The following is a 19,230-nucleotide window of genomic DNA, read 5'->3' as shown; positions in this document are numbered from 1 at the left end:
CACTTCTGGATACCTTCCTCTCCCTAGCCCTGGGATTGGACAATAAATCCCCTTTATCTTGTCCCCAGTTCCTGTCACAGCCCAAATTCCAGTTAGGAGGTGTATTTGGGGAGGGGTGGCTTCAGCAGTCACAGATGAGCCGCTCTTTCCTTGCAGTTTTCAATGTCAGCATTGTTGAAGCCATGGAAACATCAACCATTCAGTCTCTCACAGGAGATGGTGCTTAATGGCTAAATGTTCCTTGCAAAGGGATAAAACTTCTGCTCCTCAGCAAATCCAGGAGCCAGTGGAGAGGAACAGACATGGACTTGGCTCTCTCCTGTCTCCTGCTTAGACAGTGCCCACAAAAGCACGAACTCTTCAGTGCAAAGACTGTTTGTGTTTGGAAGAGTGATAAGTGGCAGCTTTCCTAAATAAGTGATAATATTTTAATGGAAGAAAGAAGAATAATGCAATCAGGAGAATGTGGCAGTTTGGCTGACAAACAGAAATATTGGGGTAAGTACCTGTGAGTGCTGAAGGAGTGAAGTCTGGCAGGGTGGTAGGGCAACAGTGATGTGCACAGCAACAAAAATCTTTAGTGACATAGTTCTCACCCACCAGTTCTTTTCTAGGAGTTTATTATATTGAATAGAGCCCTTTCTCAGACCAGACTGAGTCTGGATTCTTGGAAATTTGACAAAAATATCTCCTGAGAACTGGCCTGTTTCCTCTCTTTCCAGGCTGACCTTTTAATGAGGTCTCATTTTGCTTCCATAAGCTGAGAACAGAGTGTACGAGACCAGCACAAAATGTGCATTGTCTTTCTAGGATTTCACATCTGGTTTATTCTCCTGCACATTTCCACTTTCTAGGGAAACAAATCTTAGGATGGTTTTCTTTGCCCTACAGTGAGAGGTGCTGTTCTTTGAGCAATGAGTATACTTACCTTTAAAACCACCTCTGTTCTCAGAGGTCCTAAAACAGTCCCTTTTCAACTGTAATTTCTTTCATAATTTAAAACAACTCTTCCACTTAGAATGGTTTTAGCTGTTTGGTTGGGGTTTTTTTCCCAGACAGATAAAGGGAGTGTGAGCATTGGTTGTGTTCCTGGAAATAAGGATGAGGAAAGCTTTTTTATCTCACTTCTAACGATATCACATTCTGTGGGATTTTTTTTTCCAATACAAGGCCTAATCCTGGTCTTACTCTAAGGCTAAACCATCATTAGAATGTCCAATTAGATGTGTGATGCCCAGTTAGATTTATATTGCATGGCTCCCCAGCATGGTTGTGTTTGCTGAAGACAATCCAATTTTAAGTACATCACTCTCCAATCTAACACAGAACAAGAGGAAACGGCCTCATGTTGTGCCAGGGCATGTTTAGATTGTCTGTCAGGGAAAATTTCTCCATGGAAAGGGCTGTCCAGCCCTGGCACAGCTGCACAGGGCAGTGGAGGAGTCCCCATCCCTGGAGGGGTTTAAAAGACACTTTGGGACGTGGGTTAGTGGTGGCCTTGGCAGTGCTGGGGAGACAGTCAGGCTTGATGATCTTAAAATTCTTTTCCAACCCAAATGACTCTGTGATCTACCAGAGAATCACAGCACACTGCTCTGCACTGCTGTCCTGCAGGTGAAAATTCCATCTTTATCCTGCTGGATGTTTAATTGAAAAGCTCTGAGCCAACATGTAGATATTTTCCAGCACTTTCTTGCAGCTTAGATCGAAAAGACAAGGGATAGAAAACAACTGCTTGATGGGAGACAGGGATTCATGCACCTGCTCCTCAGATAAGTGATGGAGAGCGAAGTGTTCACACTCCTGATAATCGTGATAAAGCAGAGCTGGGCACTTGTAAGGGTTTGAAAAATGGAAGTGATAATATTTCGTAGGTGTGCTCACACAGACATAATCCTTGTTTACAGGACCATTTCTTAAATGGTGTTTTGGTCTGTAGATCTCAGCAACAACTTTAACTGATCAAAACACATTCACCCACAGAAGAAAATAAATAGCTTGGTACAACAGGATGATGGCCTTGGGTATTCCAGAGTGAGACAGCAAAAAACTTGTGACTTACTCCTGCAATTCCTCCCAGTCTTTACCATTGGAAAAAGGTGTGGATTCAGCCTGTCAGGTCAAAGGAGGAGGTACATGATAGCAACAAGCACTAGAGTGTGAGTTCCTAGGTTTGGGAGAGACTTTTATTATATAATTGACATATTTTTAAGAGCAAACCAGAAAACTTTTAGTGGATGTCTCAGGCAGAACCCCAAGGACAGCTGGAAGTCACAAGGCAGCCACTGAAGGCAGGATTTGTTGGGCTGCTCAGGGCAGGGATTGGGATGCCCGAGGCTTTCTGAAGGCAGCTGGCACATCTCATTAGCTGGAAGAGAAAACAGAACCCAGACAAATGAAGAGCTCAGCTCTGGACAAATACAACTTCAGGGTGACTTTGAAAACTGGATTCTAGTGTTGTCTCATGTCAACAGCTCATTATTGCTCGTGTAAAGTCCCTGAGATGGTAAAATATGAGACTGATACTCCCCATCTTCTGGTTGCTCCAGATAAGGATCACAGAGCTGGTACTGAGTTATTAAATTTAGAGATGCAAAAGTTATTCCTTGTGCATATATTTTACTACTTTTATGATGCATGATCCATGTTTTTCTGTGAAAGGAATTAAATCACGTTTATAAGGACTTCCCTCCTTCTTCCATGAGTCTCTTACAGATTGTTTGCTGCAGAAACTAGAGAGACTCATTTGATTTTTGTAATATATGTTCCTATGGACTTTAATTTTACTCTGATTTTCTTCATTCTGGCAAAAAAAAATGGGGTCAATTTACATATGTGAAAACTGCCTCTTCAGCCTCTTCTTCCTTTCCTCACTTGAAGCTCATTGATTTTCTCTGGACAGCTCCTCTGGGAGCTGCAGAGAGATCAATACTTGAAGAAATGGTGAGGCAGCTGTAACCTCACTAAATCTACCCAAAAGAAATAATTCAATATTAACTCAGATGATTTTCTCTTGTGGTTGAATCAAATGGACATTTAATGGAACTATCAGTATTTTCCTATATAAGTTAAAAATAAAGGTAAACACGTGAAAGGGCACCACGTTAGTGCCATGCACTGAAGCCAAAATTCATTAAAGCAATGACCTCTGGGCCAGACTTGTGGCTGTGTGCAAGGAAAACTCTGTTAAGTTCTCAGTTCAAAGGCTCCATTTCAATTAATTCACTTTCAATTTAAAGCACGGTGAGGCTGCTGCTACAGCCTTCATTTTGGAAATTTTATGTGGCTGTAGGGCCACAGGAGCATGAGGAGGCTGATGCTGAATTGATGATTTTTGGGCATGGATTAACTTCAGGGACTTTAGGACAAGGACTGGAGAAGCCAAACAATGATCCTGAGATGTGACAACATCCCCTGAAGAACCTCTCCTCTGATACATCTCAAAACTGGTAATAAATATTTATAACATGGATCAGGCACCTACAGATTTCTATTTATTACTGTCAGAAACAAGTGATATACTGATTTAATCATCATTGCAATCATTTAATCATCCTTTAATCATCATTTAATCATTGGTGCTTCTACTTGTATCCCATCCTGGTTTTGAATTGTCCAAGAATTTAGAGCCTTTGTCTCAGTGGATAAACATTCTTGCACTGGTGGCTGTTTCCCTTCAGCCACTCCTTCTCTCACTGGGAATGGACAATTTCATGTCAAAAATTAGATCTTCTGTGAATTTCACATGAAAATACCTGGCAAAAGCTGTCTGAAACACTGTGGCTCAACCACTGGGAGTAGGAAAACTTATTTTAGTAGTAAATTAACAACAGCAAAAGAAGCTGGTGTGTTTTGCAGGTTTGACATTTGAGGCACTGAGACAGTAAATACAATTTGGTCAGGACATGGATTACAGTTTTCCATGCCCCTCCACACTCAGCACAAAAACAAGGACACTGATTTTTAATTAACAGCAGTAAAGACACAAAGAGAATTCTTCTGTGACATGACAGAAAAAAATCCCAGGACTTCAAATTTCAAAAAGTCAGAGTTTTATGGAGGAGATTGTTTCTATTTGGGAGGGAAAAAGTAATTGAATTTTATTTTATTTTATTTTATTTTATTTTATTTTATTTTATTTTAGTTGTTGTTTTTTGTGATGCACAAAAGTATTGGTAAAGAAACTATTGAGTTTTTGCCTCTTCCTGCCAGGGAACAATATAATTTTAAAAATACTTTTTTTCAATTTATTCATGATGAGCTATAATGATAGTCTTTCAAAACCAACTAGACTTAAAGTTAAGGATTTGGCTTCTAGAATCTGCTTTCTGGCACTCAGACTTCTGCTGGCATCATCCAGTCTTTCCTTCTCCCAAAAAATATCTAATATGTTGGCTTTAAATCTGGTAATTTAAAAATATATATATAGATAAGTTGCTTAAATGTTTTCCAAAGGTTATCCTACCTTTTATGGAATTAGTGACATTTCATTCCACTATAACATTAATCCAAGATCACAAAATGATAATGGGAAGGGGTCAAGAAGAATTTAACCCAGCAAAATGCAAAAATAAAAGTCCCCAAATAACAAATAACCAAAATACAATAATATCAATTATTTTAAATGTGGAATTTGATATCAAAGCTGAAGAAGTAAGCCTTGGCATTTTGTTGTTCTGCTAAAATTGATCTGTGTGCCAACAGAAATGCCAGCTGTGGGTTTTAATGTAAAAGGCTTTGTCAAAGGGATATTTTTTGATAGGTTTTTTTCTTTCAATGAATCAATAGATTCCATCTTGGTGTCTCTTCCTGCCTTCCCTGACACACCACTGTTGGCTGAGTGTAAAAGGAAGGGCTAGGGCTGATTCATATCTGAAGACTTCTGCTGTAATGTACATATTGATGTCTGAATTGCCAAAAAGACCTTAATTTTTGTTCTGAATTATGCAAAGGAAGAATATTCTACTTTAGTTGTATGACTCTTGCTTTAAACCATGAGGTTTTCTCCTCGCCATTTGCCGCCTCTGTGGCATAGTTACTTCAACAAAATTCCCTTTTCCAGCAGTTTCCTGGGTGAAAACTCTTCCCTCCAGATGTTCTGCTCGCAGCCAGCACAGATAAATGATCTGCTCCAAGTCCTTTGCCCAGCATGTGGGAATGCATAAATTATTGGCACCACCTATTGGTGAAAAAGGCAAATTATACAGGATCTGTGGGTTGGTTTAAATCCCTTTGGTAAATATGGCTTCAAACATCGCTCCTGCTTTGATTTATTTAATGGTGTGACCCAGCAAGGCCACTCAAGCTTTGCATCTCCCTGTGCCAGAGACAAATTTGAGTTCAGTGGTGATTTGTGGTACATTTGGCAGGGGGTCACACCACAGAGGAGGAGACAGCATAAACATACAGGTGGAGCAGGTCTCCTGGGTCCCACGTTCTTTTAAATGTTTTTTTTCCCTTAAAATGCAAGCAAAGATGGAAAGGGTTTTCCCACTCCATCACAAGCAGCAGCCACAGCTGGTCCATGAGTCACAAATCCAAGTGGAGCCTTTGGCCCTCATGACCAGGAAAGTGTGATGCAGGGCTTGCTGAGACAGCTGCAAAATGATGGGAATTTCATGAGTAAAACCCAGGAAATCCTGGCATCTATGCAAAAGATGGTGATGTGAAAGGAGCTGCAAAATCAAACCCAGGATCTGGAGGCAAAAGCACCTGCATTTTTAATTCCTGTGCTCATCCTGATTCTTGTGTCTCTGGGGATGTTTTTTGACTGTGAAACAAGGCTGAGTTGAGATTTTTGTGGTGACCCTCAAAGAGCAGAAGGCAGTGGGAGGGATCTGAAAATGTAGGTGTTCTGAATAATCTCCTACCAAGAAGTTCTCGCTTGAATTATCCATTGTAGGCTGGAAGTGGTGGAAAACCTCTGGCCCAGGGGATATGTTGGTTCTTTGTGGTTCCTGAAGAACAGAATGACTTGCATTTTCACTGACTAAAAGAGAGGGGAAAGAGGGAATGGCATTTTGCTTCAGGCTGCTTTTTTTGAAATGCCAAAGAGTTATTTTGTGTTGATATTAGCCCAAAGTTATCTGCTGAGATGAATTTTTAGCTCTTGGTGTGCTAAACTATGTATTCAGCAAGGAGCACTGGACTCTGGCTCAGCATGAACTAATTGAAATGTGGAAGGGATCTGATGGATGCTTTGGTAATATTGCAACTTATCCTCCAAACTTTCCTTGAGGGTTTTTTTCCCTTCCTAGACTTGGAAAAAACTCTTCCCTTTCTCTCTAAAATCTCCCACATGAAGGATATCTATTTGTTATTCTGGAGGTCCAGGTTATTTGCTGTTATTACCTTGCCCAGCAGGATGGGCTCTTGTGCTCCAGTTTTTTGGAAATATTAGAAGTAAGTGAGGACACTCAATAGACACAGACTTTCTGAAATTTTTGAAGCAGTGCTTGATCTGTCTACAAGGTGTATTCAGACACTGCCATGACCTAAACTTTACCATATCTGAGTATGGTGCTCTGGGGAATAGGGCTCATATATATGCAAATAGCTCATATACCTCCATTTATTTTAAAAAGAAAATATTCTTCTACACATGTTCAGTTCTAACTTTACTAGCACATGGATGGGCCAATGCTAATGACAGAGAAAAATTCATTTGCCAGTAAGTTGTACTAACCTGTCAGAAAGGACATTTATAAAGGTGCTCCATCATGTCTGAGCTGTTGCCTCAAATAAGTGGCAGGGAAGCTTCAGCCTTCAGAGGATCCATTTTTTCTCAAAAATACACCTCTGCTGCAAAACCCAAGCAGAATATTTATTTATAATGGGTGTCTATTGTCATTAGACAAGCTGAGGACAGATAATAAAAGCTTGCTGGCTGAATTTAGAAAGTGCCAATTTTTATTACTACTATTTGGATTTGTGAACCAGGCAGTGATCCACAGATTACCACCATGGTGTGAATCCACTTTAAATGGGATGAGAAAAGAGTAGGGATTTCCTCAATCCAGCAATTAGGATAACAAGCCCTTTCCTGACACCTCCTATGCTCAGGGAGACTTAGAGCATCCTGCATAGTTTGCACCTGTGACATGCAGCACAGCACTAAGCAAGTCTTGACCAGGGAATGGTCACATTTTATGACAAAAGGTCTGGGAAAAAAAAAAATAAATATATATATATATATAACTATAGAGGGAAAATATAAATTAAATTTATTTCTCCAGCTCAGGCCTGGTCTGTAAAGTGGACATTTAGGGGCAGGTGTAGTATGGACGATGTTTGTAGTCTGATCTTCATGGGGACTAAACAGACCTGCTGTGCAGAAAACAGAAGTTTTTGAGGATGTGTCTTACCTGGTCAGCACTAATTATCTTAATTGATATTATCTTTATTGATGTTACATGGAGATATTCTATCCAAGATAGAATCATAGAATGGTTTGGGTGGGAAGGGACCTTAAAGACCATCTCAATCAAACCCCCTGCCATGGGCTGGGAACTTTCCACGTGACCTGGCTGCCCAGAGCCCCATCCAGACCCCACGCTGGCTATGGGCAGCCAGCTCTGAGCATTTCTGGTCAGATGGTGGCAGATGAGTTTTATGGATGGCCTTTCCCAGGAGCCTGCAGCTGTTTAAATAGTCACCCCTTGGGAGCCACAGCACCACAGCTATGTTTGACATCGTTATACCTCAGCAGGGACTGGGAGAACCATGGGGACAACAAGTCCTTCCCACTTCCTGGCTTCCAGAGCTTACTTTAATTGGTAAAACTATGCTCCTGTCACTGGGGAGGACGTCATAAAGTCAAACATGAATAAAAATCTTGAGCTCAAGAATCCGTTTGCCCCGGGGCTCAACAAAACCCTGCTGGGTGAAGCTGTGCCTGCAGGGAGCCGGAGCACCAGCAGTGGAGGAATCCCTTGGAAAGGGGACAGGCCTGTCACACCTCCCAAAAGAGGACATAGTAAACAATCCCTGTGGCTTCCTGCCAGTTTGTTTGTTTGTTTGTTTGTTTGTTTCCCCGGTGATTTTTGCCTTTTCCATCTGAGCAAGCATTCGCATCCTCAGCGTGGAGTCGTCGTCTTTCTGGGGTGAGCGAAAAGTAACTCTGCACACATATATGTGAAAATCAAGGACATTTTTCTGATAAGATGCTTTTTTCCTGCTTCCACATTGAGTTCAGCATAAATTCACAATTGGAAGTGGTACTTCGTAGTTCTCACACTTTCAAATACATCTCTTTTTTTTTCTGCGGTTAATTGACAAAATTTTTATGGGAACAAATAATTCTGATTTGTGACTAAACTCTGACAAGTGCTATTAAACAGGCTCCTTTAATCTAAAGCTGTTTATGCAAGCCAGTTTCATTTATGATAGGGATGAACATGATCCACTTTACAATTTTAAGAACACAAAGAACTAGGATTTGAAGATAAACCTTAATCTCCATATAAGTAAGCTAACAGTCCCCTAGACACTGTGTTTCATACAGCCAGTAATATTCTCATAATACATCTGAGATAAAAATCATCTTTATGTGCTCAAAAGAATAAATAATTCTAAATACAATCTTGATACTGCCTACAGTTTTTCTGGAAATAAAATTTATGTTTACTCTCCAGCCTTGCTGCTCTATGCTCCTCTGTATAAAAGTAAGAAATAAATTCAATTCTTAGTAAGAAATTCATATTTTTTTGCCCTTAAATTTATGTTGGATGACAGCTGCTATTCTCCTGAGCCTACTACCTAACTCCAACATTTTTATTTTCCTATAGAAAGGGTCTTTAGGAGCATGCCCAGGTCCCATTCCCTAAACTTTAACACAGCCTGAGCAGGTCCTTGCTCTTCAAGCATCACACTGAGATGAGATGGTTTCTTCCACATCAGTTTTCCTTCACAGCACCCCAGCCATTCCCCTTTCAAGCTCAAAGGGAAATAATTGCCCAGTTCTTCCATGTGGTTTTGGGACCCTTTCCAAGTCTCTCAAAGGTAGAGGTGCCTTCCATATACACACACTGCTGATCTGGTGTGAAAGTTTCCTTGGATCTCAGACAAGACTCTAAAATCAGAATAAAATCAATAATTAATACATTTTAAAGCTCGGCTTTGAGCGTGCTTCACACAAAACCTTAGCAAACATTTTAGACCTGTGAAACTGTTAATAAAACTTTCCCAAAACTGGTCTGGTTTGGTTTGGTTTTTCCCAGCAAGCAGAATCACAATGTCCATAAATTTTATTTCACTATTTTATTTTTTTCCAGTTTAACTTTGCTTAAAAGCTTTAGGTACTGAGATTAACTCATTGAAATCACTGAAATCTTGATCCGATCAACAGATGATCTGTTGAGTGTTGCTCTGATACTGTTGTTTGATGGGTGTTTAACTTCCATTGATGTGATAAGTGAAGGAGAAATGGAATGTTCTGGAACATAAGGGAGAAGTGGTGTATCCAACAGCCTTGAGACTGCAGTTCCATGTCACAAAGGCATGGGAGATGTCCTCCCAACATCTCCATGTCTCCCACTCCACAAGAGTTTGCTGTATAAGACATTCCCATGACGTCTTGGAACTCAAGTTTCATTCCATAGGGGTTTACTTTGGAAAGAAACTTGTTCCTGCAGCTCATGTCCACGTGACCTCTTCCAGCTTCTAAGTGCAGCTTGGGTTTATTCCAGCAAATGTTGCTAGATGGAAAATCCAACAGATTTCTTGGAGACAGAATTGGAGTCTCAGCTCCAAGCTGGCTCCAACTTTTGCCTCTCCAACATGGACGGGCTGATATCTTAGCTCCTGGTTTCCTACCTATTTGTGGAGCAGAGGAAGGACACTGTGTAATCATAATCACATAATCAATTCTGTAAAAGTTACCAGATAAAAAGGTATAAATAGCTCTTGGAACAGGAACTGGAAACCAACCTCCGCATTTCAGGAGACAGCCCAATTCCTTTGGCTTGCAGATGGCCTTCCTGCCACCCCGCTTTGATCCAGAGAAGATTTAATCCCAGATTTGCTGCATAAAGACTCAGTTTCAGCACAATGGACAAAGAATGCTCTCCCCTGTCTCCCCAACACGTAGGCTGCCTGCTGCCAAAGCCATTAGTGGAGCCTTGTAGGGGAGTTTGAACTTCCACAGAGAGGATGTGGAAGGCTCTTGGCTTCCCAGGATACACTTGAAAGGCAGCAGCAATTATCTCCTCTCTCTGCTGCACCCCAAGACAGCAGACAGAGCCTGTTTCATTCTTTCAAAGGCAAAAATGTGCTTAATGCATCTCTTCTGAGGGGGCCTAGATAGTAGATCCTGGTGTGCAAGAGCCACACGCCAAATCTGTGGAAAGGCAAAAGTTTAAGACACAGAGAATCAGAGAGAGAATCACAGAACCACAGAACCACAGAACCACAGAACCACAGAATCACAGAATCACAGAATGGCCTGGGTTGAAAGGGACCTTATGAATCCTCTCATTCCACCCCCTGCCATGGGCAGCAACACCTTCCACAGGACCAGGTTGCCCCAAGCCCCATCCAGCCTGGCTTGGAGCACTTCCAGGGATGGGGTATACTGATGTCTTCCACTCCCAGTCTGTCAGACCTTGAGTATCTCCTTTGAAACCATGTTTTTCTTGAGGCTGAAGGGACCAGCTGAGGAGTCAGGGTTAGCTATCGTGACTCTTTGCTGTTCATGCCATCCATTAATCCCCTTTTAAAGTGACCTTCTGTCAAAGACTGTCACCTAACCTAAGGATTGAGCAGAAAAATGCTCTCCAAGGTGTGACTGGTGGTATCCCAAGCTAGGTGAAGCACTGCTGCTGGCTGGAGGTTTCCCTCTCTCTCCGTCCTCATTTGGCCTCTCAAAGACTCTATCAGATCCAGTGTCTTACCTAAAGACATTTCATTAAATGAGATAAATCCTATTGAGCGCCTCTAACTTCTGGTGGTTTTAACTTCTGGAGTGAGGCTTTTGTACAGCTGGAAGAAATGGCTGAGTTCACCCAATTTTTGCCTGCTTCCTCTATTTAGATGACAATTTTCCCATGGTAGGCTTGCCTTTTAGCAAGTGCATGTCTAACTTGCTGGCACAACAGCATCTGAGTGTTAGAAATGTGACAGGCTGGAGGTGTGCATTTGTCACTTAGAACCTGCTCTGCTTAAAAAAAAAAAAATATATTTTGCTCTTAAGCTTTCTACAGCCGTCAGTTTGTTTCATAGTGAGGCATCCACAGCTTTTTGCAGGAGGCATTTTAATGGCAAAAATGATATGTTATCCAATGAACAGTGATTATGGCTGATCCCAAATCTCCTCCCTTTCCATCATGTGTTGAATTGGGTGTTTGTTTTTTTTATTAAAGTCCCCATACCAGCTGAAAAACCACAGAGTTCCTGTGGGTGAATTTTAAATGAGCGTATCGGATGGAAAATATCGATTTCCAGTCAATTCCTTGAGGGGAAAAAAAAAAAAATAACCAAAATAAAAACAACAAAACAACAAAACCTACAATACAGCACATATTTCACAATGGAAAAGTTCACAGAGGACACAGGAAACAGGGAAAAATGTTTCCTCCCCAGCTCAGTGCAGGAGCTACACAGAGTGTTCCAACTCAGAGAACATGCAAACAATGTCCACTCCTCGAACAAGGTCAGCAAAGCAGATGTGGCTTCAAGTTTGCCGCTTGTACGGCGTGAGAACAATCCCCAGATAATGGGAAGACCTTATGGGGAAACCATGGAGTGTCGTGGCCCAACATGATTCCCCGAGTGCCATTTCCACATTGCTCAATGCTCTTGGGGCTGCTGGAGCTGCAATGATTAGGAAAAAAAAAAAATCTAAAAGAATGACTTTGGGTTAAATATCTTTACTGGTTTCAGGGGGAGGGGAGAAGGAAACATTCAGGATCCAGGGTTTTTCTTGAAGATCATTTTGAAGGATGCCTTGCTCCCCATGGAGCAGTTGCATAAAAAGAGGTGTGAAGTCATCTTAGGATAAGACACATCCAGTAATTTCCTAGATTTTCAGCCCCTCTTGGATCTTCCATTGGCCCCTGCCATAAAAGTTAAATGTACACATGGCCTTCGTGTTGGTTTGAGTGACTGCAGGTTCCACATTCAGTTTGCTGAAGTCTTGATCCTTGACAGAGATTTCTGCAGGGCATTTCAAAGAGGACAAGGAGATGAAAACATGAATTACTGTTAGCACTAAAAGCAGGGCATTTTCCTTGGAAACTTCTCACAAACCTGTCAAAAAAGTGAGACCTGTCCAAATAAATATGCAGTTCGCTGACAGATAAAGATTATCCATTTGCAGTGTTTTATCTTAATAAAAACATTAAGAAGATGGAATTCCCTTTCCAAGCTTTCGGAAGGGGAAGAACAACAACATTGTCAGGAGATGTGTGTGACAGAGTAAATTAACCTTTGTAAATCTGACCAAGGTCTGGTGACTAAGTCTGGAAAAGAAATTTTAATTATCCTTTATCATGGGGGTGCTAGGATTTGCTGGCTCTGGATTCCCTCACACACAGATGTGAATCAAGCTTTGGTTTTATCTGCTATTCCACAAAGTAGTAATGAATGGGAAGCTGAAGCTAGGAAAAGTCCAATGTGATAATATATATTTGTTTTTTCTCTGAGCAGATGGAATCACTAGCACAAGCACACACCGAAAGCAATTACATTCTCCTTCATGCAGGAATCTCTGAACTGGCAGTCTGGGTTTTTCTGGGGCAAAAAAAATAATTTAGGCAGAATTGAAGAATCACTGAATATTGCTTGAGGTTTGCTTTTTATTTGCAATCAGCCCAACTTCTTTAATAGTATTTATTCTACAGCTGAGGAAAGTAATGGGTTAAAATTTTATTTATGTGCCTTAGTGAAATGCATTTGTGTATAGAAAATTAACTAACAATGACCCCTTGTCCCAGAATCATAGAATCATAGAATCATAGAATAGTTTGGGTTGAAAAGGGTATTCTTTATAAAGGTCTTTGAGAAACACCAGAGTCTGAAAATAATTTTACTTTAGTCGTGGCTCTGGAACAAAAATATCCACCTTATCAGGAAATAACCACAGAAAAAATCATGGCAATTCACTTTTCTGAGAGCTCAACCTTTTGTTCTCACCTGGTGGTGTGCTGTCCTGATCTCTGGGAGGGCAAGGTGGAAAACTTGCCAGCTTGTGCATTGAAGTCAAGTATTCTGTGGAAAAATAATCAATTTAAATGTCATAGGAATGAAGAGTTTCCAATTAGTTTTCTTTCTTTACTCACAGAAGTTTTAACAGATGGTTTGGCACCTGATTTCCTTGCTCCAGAAAGTGGGCCCAATGCTGGAGTGACTGAAAACTTCTTGAGCATATTTAAAAGTCTTGGAATCAGAAATCTGATCTGTGACTAACTCATAGTCTTTCAGATGATGTCATGGAAATAGTTTTGTTAAAAAGCAAAAGTCTTTATTTTACTTCCATTCTGTGCAGTAATGGAGACAAATAGAAACCCAGAACAGTCAGCTTTGTGTGTTTATTTAACTTTTCCATATCATTATGAGTTTTCTTTTGCATTTAGTTGTAAGAAGTGAGATGTCATTTGGTTTTAAGTGCAACAAGTCCCTCAAAGTCTAACTCCTGAAAAGTTTTTCTGTATTTTTCATTCCAGAAATCACAAGATCACACACAGCAGTGAAAAGGCTTTGTTCTGAAAGCAGCCAGGTGAGGTCAGAATTATCTTCCCATTATGTCAACCAAAAAAGATGTGCCTGAGCTCCTGTTATCCCCCTGTATTGAAGGGTCTGGAGAGGGTGGAGGGGGAATTTAGACATTAATCATTTATGGGGCAGTTACATTAATGTCTGGGTTTAGGACCCCATTTTCACTGTGAATTGCCAGATTGCTCCTTGCCCTAAGCACAGCCAAGGTTTTACCAACAGTTCTGCATGGTACCAACAACCCTGCATGTGCTGTTTACTGCCCTGGGGTCTCTTGGTGCTGGAGTTATTGGTGAAAAATGACTTCTCTCCAAAGCAGGTGAGATCAGGGAATTGGGGAATATTTCAAAGCACAAGCCTGCAGTGGTGGAAGACAAGGCAGGAGACATCTCACATGTTATTGATCCGTGGTTTTAACTTTCAGACTAAATTTTAACTTTCTAAAAACAAAAACAGAAGGCAATCATATCTCAGAGCAAGGACCAGAAAAAAACTATTAGTTTCCTCTTGATTTTCTATAGCAATATACAGCATATTTTATAGCAAAACTGCACAGCAGAACTGCTAATATTTTATGCAACACTGAGCAGCAGAATTGATAAGATTCTGTGCAAACTCATAAGGGCTCTGTGTGTGTCTCATTTCAAGAGGTATTAATGCCAAACTTGGAGATACAATTCCTTTATGCCTGTGCTGTACATAAAATTGGGAATAGCAGTGAGGATACAGTGACAGATCACCTTTGGATTGCCAGGATGCTGGCTGAGAAATTAGAATTTCCCCAATTTGAGGAAAAGCATGATGGTGAAAGACATGTTCTAGGTAAGATTGAATGTGCTGCAATAGCTATTGTGTAATTTAATACACATTTCTCTAGCTGCTCAAATGTCATTTGAGTTCATGGATATGAGAGAGTATACAAGTTCAATTTAATTTATCCAGAAAAAAGCTGGAAGCCTTCCTGATGCCAGGTCTCTGGCCAAGCTGAGTACAGATTTCTGATCTGACTGCACACTTCCATTTATCAGAAAATTCACAGCAGGGTTGGATATGTGCCAGAAAAGCTGAGCAAATTCAGATGGAAGATCAAAACTCTCATTTTTGCCTTCCAAAGTTGCAAAACATGATGCCAGTTTACCACAGGACATAACAAGGTCACTCAAGTCTTTATATCAAGGCAAGTTGGTTTTCTAGAACAATGTTGATGTAGCTCAACAATTTAGCTCTTTAAAAGGGTGAAATTCCTCCTCCTGCCTTTGTTCTGCAACAGGTGGCTCCAGGTGACTCCTGACCTTAATCAGAAAAATCTTTGAGTGTGAAGGGACTGAGAGCAAAAGGGAGAGAATCACGACATTTAAAGGACACGCATTTGCTGAGAGTACGGGTTCCGTAGTCATCCGCTTGGATGACTGCTTCCCTGCACATCCCATTCCCAGATGAAGTGATCTTTCTGCCTGGTTTATAGAGAAATGTATTGCATGTAATGGTTATTTTCTTTTTAAAAAAATCTAGGGAGACATGATGTGTAGGCAGTAATAAAAATCCTTGCCCTTTCCATCTGAAAACAATGTCTGGGTTTTTACAGTTCACTGTAGCAGTGTTGCCCACAGGGATGATTTTCAATTTCGCTGTGTCCTAACAGGAAAAGATGATATTTCTACAAAACATCAAGAGTCTCCTTGTTCAGATGATTAAAGAACACAAGAACTGAGATAATGAGTCTGATGTCCACATTAACACATCCTTTAATCTCCATGGTCAAACCAACCAAAAAATCAAGCCTTGCTTTACCTCAGAGCAGGAGCAGATAGGTTGTTTTCCACAATGTCCTGTCCTTCCTGTAGAGACCAAATCACAGAATTATGGAAAGGTTTGGGTTGGAAAGGATCTTTAAGACCATCAACTTCCAACCCCCTGCCATGGGCAGGGACATCTTCCACTGTCCCAGGTTGCTCTAAGGCCTGTCCAACCTGGCCTTGGACACTTCCAGGGATGGGCAGTCCAAAACTTCTCTGGGCACCCTGTGCCTCACAAGCCTCACAATAAACAAATTCTTCCTAATATGCAGTCTAATCCTACTCTCTTTCCAATCTGTTCCACCCAGACCTTACAGAGCTATAAAAACTGAGCAGAGTGTGATGGCAAGAGAGAGGGAAGCTGGAAAGACAAAGGTGAAAGGTCCAGAGAAGACATCCGAGTTTCCCCCTGCATCTCCTTCTTCCTGAACCTTTGCTTTCCTCACACTCCTTTCAGCACTTCATTATCTACAAGTCCTGCTTGCCCATTTATCCCAGAAGAGATGAGGAAAATTTGTATCTGCAGATCTACTAATGGCTCTTCATTTATGGTCAAAAATGCTTCTGTACAAGGCTTTATTTGCACATTAATAGATCTGTGTGCACACCCCCTTCCTGGCTTAAAATTATCTCTGAGTCTATAATTACACGGTAAGACTTTCAGCCTCCCTTTCTCCTGCTGTGCTTCATAGCAAACACTATTTTATTGTTTTTGTTTTAATCTTCTCTGTTTCTTCGGCAGATTGATGGCACATTTTTACAGCTCTGGTGTTAACACAGGAATAATGATGTTCTCACCCTGCCCATTTCTAGAGGTGCTTCTGCATCCTGATGATTTTGCACCCCAGTGGGTTTCCCACAATCTTCTCAAGACAGTCCTAGTGATGACAACCACGCACAGCAAACCATGCAAAGGTCCTGGGAATATCCTTAAAACATTTTATGTGGTTGAACATGAGCCCAGGTGCGCCCAGATGAGCAGAAAGGCCACTGGAGCCTGGGTTGTCCCAGCTCTGGGGTGGCAGCAGGGCCAGGGCAGTGCCCGTCCCCTGTGCTGGCACTGCTGGGACACCTCCAGGGCTGGGGGCACTTCTGGGCCCCTCACCAAAGATCTTGAGGGGCTGGGGAGAGTCCAGAGAGGGGAACGGAGCTGGGGAAGGGTCTGGAGCCCCAGGAGCTGCTGAGGGAGCTGGAAAGGGGCTCAGCCTGGAGAAAAGGAGGCTCAGGGGGCCCTTCTGGCTCTGCACAACTCCCTGCCAGGAGGGGACAGCTGGGGGGGTTGGGCTCTGCTCCCAGGGAACAGGGACAGGAGGAGAGGGAACAGCTCAGGCTGGGCCAGGGGAGGTTCAGATTGGATATTTGGCAACGTTTTTTCTTAGAGAAAGTAGTTAAAGATTGAAACAGACTGCACAAGGAAGTGGTTGAGTCACCATCCCTGAAAGTGTTCAAAACCTGTGTGGGTGTGGCACTTGAGGACATTATTTAATGATGGACATGGTCATGGTGCTGGGCTGACTGTTGGACTTGATGATCTTAAAGGTCTTTTCCAGCCTTAATGATTCTATGATTCTGTGACCTCAAGCTTCCTGGGGACAAAAATTTTCTTGGCTGTGTTTTCTGAGTTGTAATAGTGGCATGTAACTTGTGAAAATTAAGAGATAATACAGAGATTTTTATGCTTTGGTTTTGGTGGGTTTTTTCAATATATACACAAGTGGAATATCCAACTGCAGGAAAAAAAAAAAACAAAAACTGAAGATGTGTTAGGGAAAATGAGTGTATCCACTGATCCTGCATGTCTCTGGAATTAATGCCTCTGGGTTACCAGTTCTTCGAGCCTGGATTAGACACTAGGAAAAAACTTGTGGAAGTTCAGTTGTGGATGAAAATAACACTGACAGAAACTCCTCCTACAGCTCTCAGCCCTATAAGCCAAGTTTAATAAGATTTTATGGAAGGAGAGCCATCTCATATATATTATGACCTCTTCTACTTTTTAATTATGTGACTACATGGAAGAGGGAGATTCTGCTTTATGTCCTCTCTGAAGGAAGAACCCGCTCCAATTCTCACAAGCCCCTCATGTGCATCTCACTGTTGTCTTAGAGACACAGGTCTTGTGCTAGCAGGAGCTCTCTCCAGTCTTGGAATTGTCATCTGCTTCACACAGGGCCTCTACTCTATGTTTTTAAATTATTTTCTTCTCAACTTCAAATTTCATCAGCAGGCTAGAAGAGAAAATATGAGGCTGAGTCTCTCTCGGGAGCAGAGTACACCAAAGCTGGAGTCATAACCATAAAATATGGAGGTCTGACATGATGCAGTGATGTTTTTGAATACTCCTGATTTAGATGAAGCAGCCTTGGAGTCAGACCCCAGAACTCCTAACAGGTTGTGGCAGGTGTAATGCTGAGAGGTGCCAGGCATGTAATTTTCTCCAATTAAAATAATTACAAGATTGATGATCAATTACTGCACTTCTGAAAAATAACTGGGAATCCCTCACCCATGGATATTCTGAACAACTGTTTAATACTTTCTGTCAGAGATATGATAATCACTGCTCTGTGTGGAGTATCACATCCCCCAGCTCTCTCACACTCAGTTGTCTTTTGGCAGGTTGTTTCCAGCTGCATTAAAATCCCCCCACAAATGTCAACTAAATTCCCTTCTCATGGTATTTCCTTACTTCCAGAAAGCAGGTAGGATCATCAGATTTCCAAGGTGTAGGAATGGTAAACTGGGATAAATCCTCTTCCTCTCTACCTTTAAATATTTGATCTGCAACCCTGAGTTCAAGAACCAAAAACTGGCTTGAGTTTTATTGTATGCAAAGCCACCAGTGAACCATTTCTCTGTCACTGTCCAACGACCTGTTGGAAACTTTACCTGATTAAAAAATTCAGATAAGGAGGCCTCATCCTCTCAGGAGGGGAAAGAAACCTCAGAAGGGCTGAGGAAAGAAGAAGCAGATTGCCTCTGCCCCAAGATCCCTCTGACTTGCTGCAAACACGGTGCTGAGCCAAAGCAAAGCTGGAGCTTTGCTGGAGCATCCTGTGACGGCACAAAAATGCAGGCGCTGTGGCTAAGTGGGAACATCAACTCCTGAGGGAACCATTCAGCATCAGAGGGGTGGGAGTTCATCAAGCAATGGCCTGGACTGCATCCAGGGCTGCAAATGAGTCCACAGTTCATGATTATCCCAAAGAAGATGAATGCAGTAATGTCGTGGGGTTGTAAAAATGGGTTTTCCAGCAGCACAGCCCTTCAGGACATGAGACTGAGACCTGCAGGACAGGAGAGATGGGAGAAGGAGAAGCAAAGAGACCAGAAAAGACCCAAGGGAAGACCCTTCACCTGCAACAGCAGGGGCAGGCAGAGGTGGAAGGGTGAGCAGAAACACGTCTGGGTGACACAGAATGGGAAGAAAGTCTGTAAAGCCCTGCCAGCCTATGGAAATAGGAAGCCACATGTAGGATGTGGCTTTTATATAACACAGAAACCACTGCAGGGCTTTGCAGAAACCCTTCAGAACCTTGTGGTGGAGCAAGCATGGTCTGAATTCACTGCAAGGCTTCATCTTCAGGTGTAGCAAATGAACTGACGTCTTCATTCCCAAATTCTCTCCCTCCTCCCCAACAGCAGCACAGGGGATGGGGAGTGGGGGCTTCAGCCACAGATATCTCACAGCCAGGGCAGCCTTTCTTCAGAGCCTTTTCATTTTAGG

This window comes from Cyanistes caeruleus, chromosome 5 (genome assembly GCF_971803275.1).
Source record: "Cyanistes caeruleus chromosome 5, bCyaCae1.hap1.1, whole genome shotgun sequence".
NCBI lineage: Eukaryota > Metazoa > Chordata > Aves > Passeriformes > Paridae > Cyanistes > Cyanistes caeruleus.
The sequence above is the reverse complement of the archived record's forward strand: the minus strand, read 5'-3'. Positions refer to the sequence as shown.